At 41.8% G+C, this 4,980-nt stretch overlaps 1 non-coding gene across 1 annotated transcript; it reads left to right on the plus strand.

The window, feature by feature from the left end:
* The first annotated feature begins 2,903 nt into the window (after positions 1-2,903).
* On the plus strand, positions 2,904-3,010 carry LOC144373859 (U6 spliceosomal RNA). The gene has a single exon (XR_013433397.1). It is a non-coding gene; the product is annotated as a U6 spliceosomal RNA (small nuclear RNA).
* Positions 3,011-4,980: the final 1,970 nt, after the last annotated feature.

Raw genomic sequence — 4,980 nt, forward strand, 5'->3', positions numbered from 1 at the left:
TTCTGAACCTCAGTCTCCAAATTATACTCTCTAAAAAAGTCCTTCTGCACCCATGTCTCAAACACCTGCTCCCGACAAGAGTCCTTCTTCACCCCAGTTTCCAGCCTCTGCTATCTGCAAAAGTCTTTCTGAACCACAGTCTCCAAACTCTGCTCTACATAATATTCTTCTGCAACCCAGTCTCCAAACTCTGCTCTCTATAACAGCCCTTCTGTACACAGTCTCCAGCCTCTGCTCTTTGTAACAGCCTTCTGCACCCCAGTCTCCAAACTCTGCGATCTGCATCTGTCTTTCTGCACCCCAGTCTCCAAACTCTGCTCTCTTTAACAGTCTTTCTGCATCTCAGTCTCCTAACTCTACTCTCTGCAACAGTTCTTCTGCACACCAGTCTTCAACGTCTTCACTCTGAAACAGTTCTTCTCAACTCCAGTCTGCAACCTCTGCTCTCTGTAACAGTCCTCCTGCATTGCAGTCTCCAAACACTGCTGTCTGTAATGGTCCTTCTTCTCCTCAGTTCGCAACCTCTGCTTTCTGTACCAGTCCTTTTCACCCCAGTCTCCAACCTCTGCTCCCTGCACCAATTTTTCTGCACCCCAGTCTCCAACTTCAGTTCTCTGCAACAGTTCTTCTGCATCCCAGTCTTTAACATCTACTCTCTGAAACAGTCTTTCTGCATCTCATTCTCCAACCTCTGCACTCTGAAACAGTCCTTCTGTACCCTGGTCTCCAAACTCTGCTCTCTGTTAGAGTCCTTCTGTACTGCAGTCTCCAAACTCTGCTCTCTGTAAGGTTCATTCTGAACCCAAGTCTCCAACCTCTGCTTTCTATATCAGTCCTTCTGCACCCAAGTCTCCAACCTCTGCTCTCTGTAAAAGTCATTCTGCAACTCAGTCATTAACATCTGCTCTCTATAACAGTCCTTCTGCACCCCAGTCTCCAAACTCTGCCCTCTGCAACAGTCTTTCTACACTCCAGTCTTCAACCTCTGCTCTGTGTAAGAGTCTTTCTGCAACCCAGTTTCCAATCTCTGCTCTCTGCAACGATCCTTCTGCATCCCCGTCTACAATATCTGCTCTCTGCATCCGTCCTTCTGCACCCAAGTCTCCAACCTCCGCTATCTGCAACGATCCTTCTGCACACCAGTCTCCAACCTCTGCTCTCTGCAATAATCCTACTGCACCCCAGTAGCCAACCTCTGCTCTCTGTTACAATCCTTCTGCACCGCAGTCTCCAAAATCTGCTCTACGTAATATTCTTCTGCAACCCAGTCTCCAAACTCTGCTCTCTGTAACAGCACTTCTGTACCCAGTCTTCAACCTCTGCTTTCTGTAACAACCTTCTGCACCCCAGTCTCCAAACTCTGCTCTCTGTATAAGTCCTTCTGCACCCCAGTCTCCAAACTTTGCTCTCTGTAACAGTCCTTCTGCATCTCAGTCTATAACATCTGCTCTATATAACAGTCATTCTGCACCCCAGTCTCCAAACTCTGCTCTCTGTAACAGTCCTTCTACACTCCAGTCTTCAACTTCTGCTCTGTTTAGCAGTTTTTCTGCAAACTAGTTTTTAATCTCTGCTCTCTGCAACGATCCTGTTGCATCCCAGTCTCCAACATTTGCTCTCTAACCTCTGCTCTCTGCAATAATCCTACTGCACCCAAGTAGCCAACCTCTGCTCTCTTTAACAATCCTTCTGCACCACAGTCTCCAAAATCTGCTCTACGTAATATTCTTCTGCAACCCAGTCTCCAAATTCTGCTCTCTGTAACAGCCCTTCTGTACCCAGTCTCCAACATCTGCTATCTGCAAAAGTCCTTCTGAACCTCAGTCTTTAAATTTTACTCTCTGCAAAAGTCCTTCTGCACCCATGTCTCCAACTCCTGCTCCCTGGAACAGTCCTTTTTCACCCCAGTTTCCAACCTCTGCTATCTGCAAAAGTACTCCTGCACCACAGTCTCCAAACTGTGTTCTACGTAATATTCTTCTGCAACAAAGTCTCTAAACTCTGCTCTCTGTAACAGCCCTTCTGTACACAGTCTCCAACCTCTGCTCTTTGTAACAGCCTTCTGCACCTTAGTCTCCAAACTCTGCGCTCTGCATCAGTCTTTCTGTACCCCAGCCGCCAAACTGTGCTCTCTGTAACAGTCTTTCTGCATCTCATTCTCCTAACTCTACTCTCTGTAACAGTTCTTCTGCACACCAATCTCCAACGTCTTCACTCTGAAAGAGTTCTTCTCAACTCCAGTCTCCAACCTCTGCTCTCTGTAACAGTCCTCCTGCATTGCAATCTCCAAACACTGCTTTCTGTAATGGTCCTTTTGCACTTCATTCCCCAACCTCTGCTTTCTGTATCAGTCCTTCTGCACCCCAGTCTCCAAACTCTGCTATCTGCAACAGTCTTTTGCACCTCAGTCTCCAAATTCTACTCTCTGCAAAAGTCCTTCTGCTACCATGTTTCAAACACCTGCTCCCTGCAACAGTCCTTCTTCACCCCAGTTTCTAAACTCTGCTATCTGCAACAGTCCTTCTGCACACCAGTCTCAGAACTCTGCTCTCTGTAACAGCTTTCTGCACCTCAGTCTCCAAATTCTGCTCTCTGCATCAGTCCTTCTGCACCCCAGTCTTCAACCTCTGCTCTGTATAACATTCCTTCTGCACCGCAGTCTGAAACCTCTGCTCTCTGTAATAGTCCTTCTGCACTATATTCTCCAACCTCTGCTCTCTGTTACAGTCTTTGTATACCGCAGTCTCCAACCTCTGTTCTCTGTAACGGTCTCTCTGCACCCCAATTTCCAACCTCTGCTTTCTGTAACAGTCCTTCTGCACCTCAGTCACAGAACTCTGCTCTCTGTAATCGTCCTTCTGCACCTCAGTCTCCATCCTCTGTTCTCTGTAATAGTCCTTCTGGTGCTCGCTTCGGCAGCACATATACTAAAATTGGAACGATACAGAGAAGATTAGCATGGCCCCTGTGCAAGGATGACATGCAAATTCGTGAAGCGTTCCATATTTTTACAACAAGAGGTATCTCAGTAAAGGAGGAGGAAAATAACCAAAAAAGTAAAACTAGCCAAACTAAAATAAATAAATAAAGAATCATGACTGGAAGTACAAATCATATCTCAATTGTAACTTTAAATGTTAATGGCCTAAACTCACCAATCAAGAGACATAGGCTAGCAACCTGGATCAAAAAAACAAATCCAACAATATGCTGCCTTCAGGAGACTCATATGATAGGAAAAGACATACACAGGCTGAAGGTAAAAGGTTGGGAAAAATAATACCACTCACATGGCCCTCGGAAGCAAGCAGGAGTGGCCATACTCATATCAATTAAAATCAACTTCAAACCTAAGTTAATTAAGAAGGATAAAGAAGGACACTATATACTGTTAAAAGGGACCATCCACCAACAAGACATAACAATTATCAATTTGTATGCACCAAACAATGGAGCTGCAATCTACATAAAACAAACGCTCCTCAAGTTCAAGAGTCAAATAGACCATAACACAATAATTACGGGTGACTTCAACACACCTCTCTCGCCATTAGACAGATCCTCTAGACAAAAACTGAATAAAGAAATTATAGAACTCAACAGCACAATCAATAACCTAGACCTAACTGACATATATAGAATATACCAACCATCATCAAGTGGATACACGTTCTTCTCAGTAGCACATGGATCCTACTCAAAAATAGACCATATATTATGCCATAAGGCAAATCTTAGTAAATATAAAAGTGTGGAGATAATACCATGCACCATATCTGACCATAATGGAATGAAATTGGAAATCAATGATAAAAAAAGGAAGGAAAAATCTTACACCACATGGAAAATGAACAATATGTTATTGAATGATCAATGGGTTACAGAGGACATAAAGGAAGAGATAAAAAACTTCTTAGAGACAAATGATAATACAGACACAACATACCGGAATCTATGGGACACAATGAAAGCAGTTTTAAGAGGTAAATTCATATCCTGGAGTTCTTTCATCAAAAAAAGAAAAAACCAACAAATAAATGAACTCACACTACACCTCAAAAACCTAGAAAAGGAAGAACAAAACAACAGCAATTGTAGTAGAAGACAAGAAATAATTAAAATTAGAGCAGAAATAAACGAAATTGAAACAAAAAAAAACATTGAAAAAATTGATAAAACTAAAAGTTGGTTCTTTGAAAAAATAAATAAGATAGACAAGCCCTTAGCTATGCTAACAAAAAGAAGAAGAGAGAGAACTCAAATTACAAATATACGGGATGAAAAACGCAATATCACAACAGACACTACAGAAATACAGAAGATAATTAGAAAGTATTTTGAAACCCTATATTCTAATAAAATAGAAGATAGCGAAATATCGATAAATTTCTTAAGGCATATGATTTGCCCAGATTGAGACAGGAAGACACACACAATTTAAACGGACCAATAACAAAGGAAGAAATAGAAGAAGCCATCAAAAGACTACCAACCAAGAAAAGCCCTGGACCTGATGGGTTTACAGCAGAGTTCTACAAAACCTTCAAAGAAGAACTAATACAAATACTTTTCAAACTATTTCAAGAAATAGAAAAAGAAGGAGCTCTTTCAAATTCATTCTATGAGGCCAACATCACCCTGATCCCAAAACCAGACAAAGACACTTCAAAGAAAGAAACCTACAGACCAATATCTCTAATGAACTTGGATGCAAAAATTCTCAATAAAATTCTGGCGAATCGAATACAAAAACATATCAGAAAACTTGTGCACCATGATCAAGTAGGATTCATCCCTGGGATGCAAGGATGGTTCAATATACGGAAATCAATACATGCTATTCACCACATCAATAGGCTTAAAGACAAGAACCATATGATCATCTCGATAGATGCAGAAAAAGCATTTGACAAAATACAACATCCCTTTATGTTCAAAACATTAGAAAAACTAGGGATATCAGGAACTTACCTCAACATT

The sequence above is a fragment of the Ictidomys tridecemlineatus genome, unplaced genomic scaffold (assembly GCF_052094955.1).
Source record: "Ictidomys tridecemlineatus isolate mIctTri1 unplaced genomic scaffold, mIctTri1.hap1 Scaffold_515, whole genome shotgun sequence".
Taxonomy (NCBI): Eukaryota; Metazoa; Chordata; class Mammalia; order Rodentia; family Sciuridae; genus Ictidomys; species Ictidomys tridecemlineatus.